At 35.5% G+C, this 12,749-nt stretch overlaps 2 protein-coding genes across 3 annotated transcripts in view; both read right to left on the bottom strand.

Moving 5' to 3' along the window:
• Positions 1 to 12,749, bottom strand: part of LOC101886227 (ovostatin) — a 370,069-nt gene that overhangs the window by 282,039 nt on the left and 75,281 nt on the right. The gene's annotated exons all lie outside the window — the stretch shown is intronic.
• Positions 1 to 12,749, bottom strand: part of ubash3bb (ubiquitin associated and SH3 domain containing Bb) — a 44,430-nt gene that overhangs the window by 30,246 nt on the left and 1,435 nt on the right. The window lies entirely within an intron of this gene.

Below are 12,749 nucleotides of genomic sequence, written 5' to 3'. Positions count from 1 at the left end.
TCACACCTGCAGCTTCTCCACAATGGACTTCCAGTGTTCTCCAGCCTCTGGCGCCTAGACTGCAGCTCTACACAAGAAATTTGAGCAGAGGAGAAATGGCCGTCTCTAACAGAGCCTGGTTTCTCTCAAGGTTTTTTACTTCACTTTCGTCAATTGGTGAAGTTTGTTCCTCACCACTTGCTTGCTTGGTTTGGGACTTGTGGAGCTGCGCATCAATGGATTTGCCCTTCAGTGTTTGGACTTTCAGCAGTGACCTTTAAACCACACTGAACTGAACTAAACTGAACTCTGAAAACTGGACTGGCAGTTTCAATTTACTAGAACTTCTATGTTAAGCTGCTTTGACAATCTAAATTGTAAAAATGCTATAAATAAACATGAATGAATGAATAGAATTAACACCTACAAGAATTTTTTTGTTTTAACTGAATATGGATATATTAAGTTTAGAATACACCATTAGTACTGTTGTTGTCTGACAAAGTCCACTGAAAAAATAAGGTGTTGGCTTAACAATCATGATTCATTACTTATAAATGTATATAGAATAAGCTAAATAAACATACCATTTAAGAATCGAACATACAGTACAAAAATTTTACTAGGATTAAGGGTTAGGTTAAAATGAAAAAAAAGTGTAATGGAATTTCATTGTATAAAGAAGAATTTGAATTGAGCACACTTAAAAAGAGACATTTGCTGTTTGTAAAAACTACTTACTTTAATTGAGCAGAATTAACTAAAATTCTTGAGGTATTTGAGAGACAACTTAATTGTAAAAACTAATAAGTATCTTTATGTTGTCCCAACACAAATCCATTTAGTGGAACACAGCATTTTTTACAGTGTAGAAGTAGATTTCTATTTCCCAAAAAGTTTTGCGTCAGACTGTTCAAGGAAAATAAATGTTGAAATGAACATTATTCTATGTACTTTTGCAAAAAGATTAACAAAGAGACATGAAATAGACTTTAAGGTTGCGATATACTGAGGTTTCTGTAATGTTGAAATTTGTAGGTTCATCATTGTGGTGGAGAGCAGACACTTGTGTGTTTGTCTCTTAATATGACTCGAATGACACTTAACATGCATCAATTTTGACAACTTGTATTTACTTTATAGATATAATTATTGTTCTAATTTTTTTAATATAGACCACTGAGTTAAATTGTATGATCATATGTAATTAACAAATGTCTTCTTGTTTTTATTTGTTTAAAAAGGTAAATATTACACATCAGATTACCAGCATATATTTTGTAATGATTTAATTACATTTTGTTTGCATTGCATTTTGTTAATTTTGTCAAGTATTTATTTGCTTAATCAACAGAAAAAAATTAACATTTTGCAAATCAGTTATTTCATGCAGTTAATTCATTCATTATAGATCTGTTTATATCGGCCTTATTCATTCCATATAAATATGCTTCTCTAGTTTTTAAAGTATTTTTAAACAATATTTTACTGTATTGTTTATAATAGACTTAAAAGAACTTAATAGTCTATAAAAGACTTTAAAGAAACTATATACAATACAACAAAATCATGTTACGCTATAACATCGTAATAACCATGGTTTAAACACAGATAAAAAGGACTCTTGAAATCTCCATTACAATACATTAGCTTTAAGGTCAGTGTGCTCTAAAACAATGACATAAGTCACATTTACAAGATATTCTAAGCATTCAGTAGTCAGTTTCTTATTTCTGTCAACACAGATCAATGATTTTAATGACATCACTCTTAGCACTTAAAATTTCCTGTTCAACCAAATGCAGCCTAGAATCCAAAGTGCCTCATTCCCTACACTATATATAGCCACTAAATCTGCAGTGGAATTTGCTCACTTGTGCACAGACAGTCACTATTTTCTATACGATAAATAGCACGTTATATTTAAATATGCTGTCCATAAAGGTGAAAAAAGTCTGATTTTGGGTTAAAAACAAGCAAAGCTAAGGCAATCCACTGAAGTCTGCATTTAATACAAGTCAGCACATACCATGAAATGTATCCGGCCTATTAGAATGCTACACAAAATGCTATATTTTCTGCTATGGAGGAAGTAATGATGAGAAATGCCGATTCAGCAGTATCATTAGGCTATTACATCCCAAATTGCATACTTATGCACTGCTATTCACCATTTTTAGTAGTGCATTCACAATGAAATATTCTTAAAGAGCTGTACTAGTACACTCTCAGAAAAAATGGTACAATGTTGTACCAAAGAAGGTACAAAGTCTTGTCACTGGGGCAGTACCTTTTTATTGAACAGAATTGTACCTTAAGAAAAAGTAACAAATTTGTACCATTGCAGTTTCTACCTTTAAGGGCATGATTTGTACCATGGGGAAACAAAATGTACCTTTGTTTTTTTTTTAAACCTGCAGATACAATATTGTACCTTCATCAAAGCTATAAATCTGAAAAAGTATCCCCACTGCCGTGACAAGACACTTTGTACCTTAACAGTGTCAAATGTGTTCCTTCAAGAACTATTTAAAGGCCTTTTGCTTTATCCAAAATGTGTCAATTTGTTTTCAGTAAATATAAAACATCAAATACATTTTCAAACAATGTTTTAAAAATAAGTTTCTTTTTGTGTAAATGCACCTTTTTCATTTACAATAAACAATAAAAGATACTTAAGCATAAATCAAAATATCTATTTTTTGCAAACATTTCACAAAAATGTTACAGAAATACATTCTCTCATGTGTACAATTAAAAACATTTATTCTCCTATTTTCACACAGTACCTTTAATTTAAATGAATTGACTTAATTTTAAAATAGAAATAGAATTATGCTAAAGTATTGTAAGGAGATATGCTCAATGTTTGATTAGTTTTACAAAATTAAAAGTCCGCATGAACACTTTGCATAAGCAGGACTATTTTCAGCTCATGTGCGTAGCGGAAAGCAAACGCCAAAAGGTGCGGATATCAATAAAACTGTATTTATCAGAAAATGCTTACCCAATGTTTAATAAAAATGCCTTAAATGTTTAGTTTACAATACCTTTAGTTTTGTTGTACCAGTTGTTTTGTATCATAGAACATAATAATGAATGTTTATGACTTTCTTTAAGCATATGTTTTTAAATGATGATTCATGTTTTAATATGAAATTTATTCATAAAATCGATTCGCCCTTTTAGTCATATTTATTTATATACTGTAGATATTGTAATAAACAAGAAGTTGTCAAGGCCTACAGTAAATGTACCTTCATTTCAGTTTTACCATTAAATGTACAGAACAGTATCATAAGAGGTCATTTTTGTACCATTCAAGGTGCAACTTTTACAAAGGTACAAAACTCTTCCTCAATGAACATTAGTTGTACCACTGTGTACCTTTTTTTCTGAGAGTGTACGATATCATATTTTAAACTTTAGTTCATGTGTAATGTAACGTGTGAACAAACAACATATCTGAATGTAATACGCTCAAGTTCAATGCAAAGTGAGAAATTGCAAATGCAAAATTAGCTTGAATTAGAACTACAAAAAAAAAAACATCCAGGTTAGTGATGTCACAAGCGCTTCAGGTTATGCACATTCACTTCACCACACGCACACTCTCTGTGAGCGAAAGAGGCGTGGCCAGAGGCGCTGTAATGTTATAGCAAAGAAAGCTAAAATGCCATCCAAACGCTGCTATGTCCACAGAGCTTCTTCTGTTTCTGTATTTGGGCTCACAAAGGACACGACACAATTATGTTCCAGATTATGTTCCAGAGAATTATAAAAAATATCTAGCAAGCATTTGACAAAGTCAGCCTCCAAAATCTTTTTCAGTTCAGTGCTGGATTCGGCTAAAAACTCCTTAAAGAGCAGCTCCAACCATAATAAAAGAAGCTGTGGACTATGAGCCACAACTTGTAAGCATTTTTATTTTTTAAAATTGATTTATTACATGCATAGTTTCTAGCGTTAACAGTATGTTGTAGCAAGGATGTAAACAAGGATGTAAACAACAGGAAATGCTGTTTGGCATCTTTAACAATTTAGCTAATTCATATTTATTCATCAAACCCCTGTAAACAGCAACAATCTTCAGCAGCGCTGTGGTGTGTCTCTATGCAGCCACTTTTCCTGCGTTCTACATCTTAAATAACAAACTCACAAAAAATATGTGAATGTTTCATATTACTTATGCCTAGTTTAGACTGCGTGATTTTAGCCCCAATTTTGGCTCGCCGACAGGTTTTGAGAAATCGCTGATAAATGCCTAAAATCACAGGTATATCGGTGCTCGTGCACGTGAGTGACAATCACACAGTATGAACTATCAAAGACGCGATCTGAGAGAATCGCCGATGGGTCGCTGATGACTGTGAGATATTTGGCATGCTAAATATCTGGAGCTGTCGGCGATTCAAATCATGCCGTGTGAATTGAGTTTTGACTGAAAATAACATCAGCGATCGCCTACAGCCAATGAGAGAGCAGCATTCATTTGTGTGTGCATTTGTGTATACCTGCTGCAGTCTAGCAGGAGGCAGGGGGGGAAGTTAAAAGCACTCTTTTTTTGGTTTATTTGGAACCACGAAATGGATGAAAAGTGCAGTGAAAACTAGTGCAGGTTTGACAGGACTCAGGAGCAACTGTGTCTGTTTGACGTTTTCTACAGAAAGAAATTAGTTTATTATCAATGTTGAGGAGAAATGGCTAATTCCCTTTAAACCCATGAGCAAATATGTACATTTTCTACCTAATTAAAGGCTTCTTTCTCATTATGTAGTTAATAACATAAGATATACTACGTGTTTTTGGCTGTGAGACGTAGTTTGGACGAAGTTGTCGGTGATTCTTCCTATAGTAAAGCCATGCAATGCAATCACCGATCCATCTTGCAGTGTGAACAAAGCAGCGACGAAACACTAGCCCAGATAGTCATGCAGTGTGAAAACATCTGTGACACGACTACTTTGAAAATCATGCAGTCTGAACTCGACATTACACATTCTTATAACCCGAATATATAAAAGACACTTGTCAGATTTTATTTTAGAGAGCAGGCGTGAAGTTCAGCTGTGTCCTCTTCATTTTATGTCTAATTCAGGCTCACACGGCTACACCGACTGAAGGTATTTACACAGCAGAGGCACAGTGTGTGCTAGTAGAGGTATGACTTGACATACCCCACAATTTTTTTTGTAAGACACAAAATAAGAGAAGTTACCATTAAACTGATTCATAGATGCTATTCAGACAAGTGTAATCTTAAAAGACTTATAAATGATATTAACACCAACTGTTCTTTTTGCTTAGTAAATCCTAAAACTTTGGTTCATTTATTTTGGAATTGCCCTCATTCAATGATATTTTGGTGTGATGTTTTTGATTTTATAAAAGTTTATGTGAAGGCAGATTTTGAATTTACATATAAGAATGTCATCTTTGCTTTCCATGAATGTGAAAAGGAAAATAGTACTTATTTCATAAACCTTGTTTTTTTTTGTTGGCAAAATTTCAATATAGGCATATTATATTTATATTTCAGATAATTGGCAATTATCTTGAACTAAATGAAAAAAAAAAATAAAACTTAGATTGTTGCTGTTTCATTCATGACATTTGTTAATGTTTTTCGAATATTCAATAAAAAAAATAAGTAAAAAAAATTTAAAAAATCATATACTCTCACTGTAAAAAAAAAAAGAGTCATGACTGGACGTGATGCTTCCTGGTGACATGAAGCTGATCCGCGAATCACAGCACATTATGTTAGCTGTTCAATCAGAGCCTCTTGAGGGCAGACTTTTTGGAGGAACTAGGAATTTCATGTTAGCTGAGTAGCTGTATATAACCAAAGATATACTGTATGAAAAAAATAGCGTGATTTTTTACAAATGAAGCATGAGCACACATTGCTTTGCATCTTATAAACACAACCAAGCCTTAAAAATACACTCTGAACCACCCCTTTAAAAATGAATGCACTTTAAATACTCAACCTCTAAAAAGAAGTGGGGAATGTTCAACTCTTCACACACTCAACTGTGCTCAAGTAGCGAACTTGGAGGAGGTATCGGCCAATGTGGTTGGATTGCTTTATTTAATTTTTGTACTGCGCAAGAAAAATCCCCTCCCACATATTTTGGTAATTTATTTATATTAATTTTGCAACCGTCAAACTTCATCTGAGAAATAGTTTGAATTTCTGTTCAGTAAAAAAACAACACTAAACTCATACACATTGGTTGAGTGTGTAAGTCCATCAGTGTATAGTCCATAAGTGCATAGTGTGTGCCATTTGGAACACAACTTATCTATCAAGTCATAAGCTGTCAAATGTGGCTTTAATAAGAAACAAAATGCTAATATCCATTTTTGAAAAAAAAAAAGGTAGTAGATTCTCAATATGTCCCTCCCTTTCTATTCCAGGTGAAATTGCATTGACACCAATGCAATATTGCAATAAAGAACTCAAGACCTTCAAGGGACCCTTAAATTTACAATCCTATCCCACAAAGCCCAGACAATCACAGCACAAGGTGGAGCTGTACTCTTGTGTGTCTTCCAGAGTCTTAGCAGGAGGGTGGAAGGACACTCGCATTTGGACACACGTCTCTCATTCTGGCAATGGCTCAACCACCACAGATGGTGGACTTACAAATGAGAGAACACAAACTGATACAATAGTGGAGGAGTGGAGGAGTAGGCTGACTTTATAACAACTGCCTTTGTAGATCCCACTCCTGCGCTGCCGCTGTGCTTTTTTCAGCAGTGGACCAGAAAGGTTCACTATTGCTGGCCTGCATCTGTTTCCTTCATCCAGCAGCAGCCACCGAGGGAGCAGAGCCAAAGAGGAAGAAGAAAAAGATACGATTGATCTCACTGACGCCCCGAAAGAGCAACAAACAGATGCTATCCCACAAGCCCTGAGGCCTGCAAGTACCAGCTGCCATCCTTGCCACACGGGAAGACTGGCGAAGGGAAGAGTGCACAGCTGTCCGTCCCAAAAATACAGCCCACCAACACCTGCAGGCCTGGCGGCATAACTGGCCAGACTGCAGCAGACAACAGGGACAACTGACGGCCCACTTGTTCCCTTCACAGCGCAAACACGAAAGTCACCCTCACAGGCTGTGAGGGACATAATGTGGCCTTTTAATATGGAAGATGATGAGGATCTCTGTGCTTATGCACAGTGAGTTGATGGTTGATATCTCATCTGCGTGTCACATTTCAGGAAGGAAGTAGATGACATTTACAAAGCGTGACCCTGAGAGAAAACCACAGTGATGCTGCATTAATATATGCACAGACTCACTACTGTTAAAAGCTACTTTATGACAACACAGCAACTGTGATAAATAGATGAGCAAGACAATAACCAGAGGGACTGGTTAGTGCGGTCAGACTTAACGGTACACCCAAAAAAATAGTCATCATTTTTAACTCACCCTTTTTAACCGAAGTTGTTTCAAACCAGCATGACTCTTTCTTCTGGGAATTTGTAAAGAGCATTTTTACAGTTTTATTATAAAGAAAGAAGAAAAGAATCACTATAAATGTATTAAAAATGTTTAACTAAATTACTAATGAGCTGAAAAATTTAGTTGCTACTTTACTTAAAATGTTTAAATGTTTTTTGAACTGAAACTGCCAAGAACGTGTCAAAAGAGATGTCTAACTTAAGAATCAATCATTATTGTGAATCTTTTCATAGTTTGTTTATCCAAATTACAATAACTCTACAGATCTGAATGATTCTGCTGTTTGTACCAACAGAAATGATGCTACTCACCTGAATTATTTAATGATAAAATTATTCTACTAATTGGAATGATTCTGCTGGAAGAAATGATTCTGCTCTTCAGAATGACGCTACTGTTTAGAACAACCCAAAATGTACCTCTATATGCATTTCTGGAGACCTGCCAAATACATCCCTGGAGCTATATTTTTTTGCAGTTTTTGTTTTCACAAATTCACCACAGGCCGCTGCGTACGCTTTTTGAGATCTTAAATTTCTCTTGTAAGTGCCATTCGGTCCCGCTGTTCTCATGTAAATCCACCAGAGGCCGCTGTTGACTGACTGTTTGACTGACTAAAAGCCTGGCTGAATGACTGATCAATTGACACACCCTACTCCTTCACTAAACACAACCGATTGTATTGATTGACCAGTCCATTCACTTCCCTAAACCCAACCAACAATTTTTTAAAAGCAATCCAGAAAAAGAAAAGCCCACATCTGATATTTACCATGTTGTCAGATTTTGCCACATTCTCACCCTGTTATTACCTGCTTATTTTATTTTTTGGATTCTGTTTTTGTCTTGCCCGCTTTCTGGAACCGTTCTTGCTGGTCAACTCCTCTCTGCGTCTCAAGTCTGCCGAAGTACATGGCGAGCTAACGAAACAAACTGGTAACAGCAGGAAAGCCGTCCATAAGGAGGCAAGCGGTCAGCTGGTAAGTGCGAAAAGGAACGGTTTCATACCGCCCCAAAGCATTCATTTTAAAAATGAAATGCAGTTATACATACTTCTGGCTACATAATTCACAATCTTCAGAAACATATATAGAGCAACGTTTTCAGAATTAGCTTATGTTGGTTTAGAATGATAATGATCACAATGATTTTACTGATCTGAACAGTTCTCCAGATAGAAGAGGTTCTACTGACCTGAATGATACTGATAAGAATGAAGCTAGTGATCTGAATGATTCTCCAAATAAAAGAGATTCTACTGATCTGAATGATACTGATAAGAATGATGCTAGTAATTTGAATAATTCTCCAGATAGAAGAAATTCTACTGACCTGAATGATACTGATAAGAATGATGCTAGTGATTTAAATGGTTCTCCAGATAAAAGAGATTCTACTGATCTGAATTATATGGATCAGAATGCTGTTACTGATTTAAACGATTCTCCAAATAGAAGTGATTCTGCTGATCCAAATAATTCTCCAGATAGAAGTGATTCTACTGACCTGGGGTGCATTTCCGAAAACCATCATTAGCATGGTCGCAAGTTGGGTCATTAAAACCATAGTTTGTTGATTTGGCATTTCCCAAATCTGTCGTTCCAATGAACAACGAACTTGTATGCTTGCAACTACACCTCTGGAGCTGTAGTTAGAAACATAGTTACTGGCTGTGTTCTATTACCAGTTGTCCCCTCTATGCCCTATTCATTTAGAATACTCTAATGTTTAAAATTGGAAAGTTTTTTTTTTAAAGCATTAAAGTCATCACTCTTGTGTAATTTGCTTTCAAAGCATTTTTAAAGTTCAGTTTTAGCGATCTTTATGTTTACAATTGCGCTCTCTTTGCAGTACACTTTGAAAACATTGATGTCATTTTAAACACAGACTCTGACAATGGCTCCTGAAAAAATCTGTAGGTGACCTATTGTTTAAAAGCGGAATTTATGTTATCTCTCCAAAGCATGTGAAAACAAAAAACATAGTATACGTTAATGCTTTAAATTCAGAGGTTATTTATTAAGTATCTGTACTGTATATGACATGGGCCTGTTGGTTAGAACATTTCTGCAGAGGTTTGCATATGTCAAATTGTAAGTTGACTTTTCCAAAAAAAATTAAAAATAAACAATATCCTACTTAATAAAAATAATAATAATATTCGTCATCATCATTAATATGATTAAAGTATGCTATTTTTAATTTCCTAATAAATAATAAATATTAAATTTAATTTTTTAATAAATAGCCTCATTATTTATTTATGTGATTTATCCAGAATATGAGGGCGAGGCAGTGGCGCCCTCATATAGTAGGTAGTGCTGTCGCCTCACAGCAAGAAGGTCGCTGGGTCGCTGGTTTCAACCTCAGCTCAGTTGGCGTTTCTGTGTGGAGTTTACATGTTCTCCCTGCCTTTGCGTGGGTTTCCTCCGGGTGCTCCGGTTTCCCCCACAGTCCGAAGACATGCAGTACAGGTGAATTGGGTAGGCTAAATTGTCTGTAGTGTATGAGTGTGTGTGTAAATGTTTCCCATAGATGGGTTGTGGCTGGAAGGGCATCCACTGCGTAGAAACTTGCTGGATAAGTTGGTGGTTCATGCCGCTGTGGCGACCCCGGATTAATAAAGGGACTAAGCCGTCAAGAAAATGAATGAATGAATGAATCCAGTATATGATATTAGAATAAATGTTAGCTTTTGTAAGTGATGTTATGTTCATTTAGAATAGACTATGGAATATTCTCAATATTTGTAAAGGAAACATTGGCTCTGTATGTGCCATTTACATATATTTCAATTAATTTGAAAAACGAGTGCATGTTTATACCAAAACTAAAATTGGATTGTTTGTAAATGCGTGAGCAAGTAAAACAATATAATTTGCACAAAGAAAGTATAGGGTTCTTCTCTAAAGAAGTTGTTACTCCACCCTGTTTAGAGCATCATTATTGGCATTTTACGTTTAACTTACGGGGTTCAAATGATGGAACTGCAACAGAAAAACTTTGGGGTTTGGGAAACACTCGTCACTACATTGTTCTTTTCCCAAACTATGCATTACTATGATAGCTCAGCCACGAGTTAAATTGTTGTTTGGGAAAAACACTCCTGAACAATACTGATAATAATGATGCTACTGCTCTGAATTATTCTACAGACCAAAGTGATTTTACTGATTTGAGTGATACTGATCAGAATTCTGTTACCAATTTAAACGACTCTCCAGATAGAATTGATTCTGCTGATCAGAATAATACTGATTGGAATAATTCTATTTATCAAGGATGTGTTTCCCAAAAGCAGTGTAAGGCAACTGTGGTCTTAAGTTCTGTTGTAATACAACATATTTGGTTTTCTGTTTCCTGAATCCATAGTTCCATACAGCTCTCCGCCTGTTATTAGAAGCAGTTTCTTCTTTATTTGACATATGGAATTAAAAAAAAAACACACTTGGCATAAATAGGGAATCTAAAATGCAGTACAATATAAGTAATAAAGCAGCAAGTCAAGTCACCTTCTGGAAGATGAATGATAAGATTCTACTGAGTTTCTACTAATAGGAATGATGACAAAAATAAGTTGAAGATCTGCCAAATAAGTTTCACTAATGGGATAAGATTGATGTGAAAGATTCTTCAAATTGTAATAATTCTACTGACTTAAATCCTCTACTGGTTGGAATAGTTTGAATCAGAATGATTCTCTGCTCATTTAAGTCATCCACTGGCAACATTAGTAAGGTTATCAGTAAAATACTGCCATACTGGCTGGGTAGTTTGGTGGAATTAGGTCTTTAAAAAATTACCTTTTGTAATTCACTGAATAAATAAAGCCACATCGTTTCGAAACAGCATGAGGGTGAACACAACCCCAATCAACACCACTGCCATCAGTTCCAAACGCAACAGGACCAAACGAATAAACACCAACCACAAAAAAAGAACCTACCTTCCCACACAAGACTGAGCACACATCGACTGCTTAGTTTAATTTTGAACAGCTGCATGGTCTTGGGTTTTCTTGTTTATGCGCCAAAATAAGAATGGAAAAAAAAAACCTTGTGACTTACAAATCATTCATGGTGTAATGAGCACAGATGTTCCTTCTCACTATACTATAGGATGCATTCACTGTCTTTTTTTCCATTGACTGAGTTAGTATGATGATGGTCTTATCTGATCTCAGTTGGTTCACATAAAGGCATCAGACAAATCTGAAGGCTCTTAACTCTAAAAGAGGCCTTTACAGGAAATCAGGACAGTTGACTCTCATAATATGGGTGAATACATGCATAAAAGAGACAAAGAAAAAGCATATTAACTCCATGACTATGCTTGGAACACACTTGCTAATATAAAAGAGTGATTGCCTTTATAAATGACTTTTAACGTCCCTTTCTCTCTGCTACCCAGACATACTGTAGACCCAGACAGAATACACTATTTGCCAGGTCAAACCATCTGAAGAATAATATATAAAATGTCCAAGATTTTTAACAATAAAACATACAAAAAAAAAATATATATTGATAGTAATTTAGTTCTTGTTCAAGCATAGGTGATAGATCAGTAAAGGTTTCATAGATATGCTCATGAAGAATGAGCAGTTCATGTGTGCTTTAAAAGTAGTGATACACAGCTGATTTGCTAATAATATGCTAATAAGCAAACTAGTTGTGAAATATGTGTTTCCTAAAATCAAAATTGTTACAGTTTTAATCCTATATCTTTTAAGTTACAATGTATGTAAAAAATACACTCATCGGCCACTTTATTAGGTACACCTGTCCCAACTGCTTGTTAACGCAAACTTCTTATCAGCCAATCACATGGCAGTAACTCAGTGCATTTAAGCATGTAGACACGGTCAAGATGATCTGCTGCAGTTCAAACAGAGCATCATAAAGGGAAAAGATGATTTAAGTCAGTGTTTCTCAACCATGTTTCTTGGAGGACCACAAGCTCTGTGCATTTAACATCAGAATTTTACATCAACAACACGAAAGCATGGCTCCATCCTGCCTTGTATTAACAGTTTAGGCTGGTGGTGGTGGTGTAATGGTGTGGGGGATATTTTGGGCCCATTAGTGCCAATCGTGTCAATGCCACAGCCTACCTGGGTATTGACCATGTCCATCCCTTTATGACCACAGTGTACTCATCTTCTGATAACTACTTCGAGCAGGATAATACACCATGTCATAAAGCAAGAATCATCTCAGACTAGTTTCTTGAACATGACAATGAGTTCATTGTACTCAAATGGCCTCCAAAGTCACCAGATCTCAATCCAAT

Source organism: Danio rerio, chromosome 15, assembly GCF_049306965.1.
Source record: "Danio rerio strain Tuebingen ecotype United States chromosome 15, GRCz12tu, whole genome shotgun sequence".
NCBI lineage: Eukaryota > Metazoa > Chordata > Actinopteri > Cypriniformes > Danionidae > Danio > Danio rerio.
Note: the sequence above shows the minus strand (reverse complement) of the source record. Positions and strands in the feature narration are given on the sequence as shown.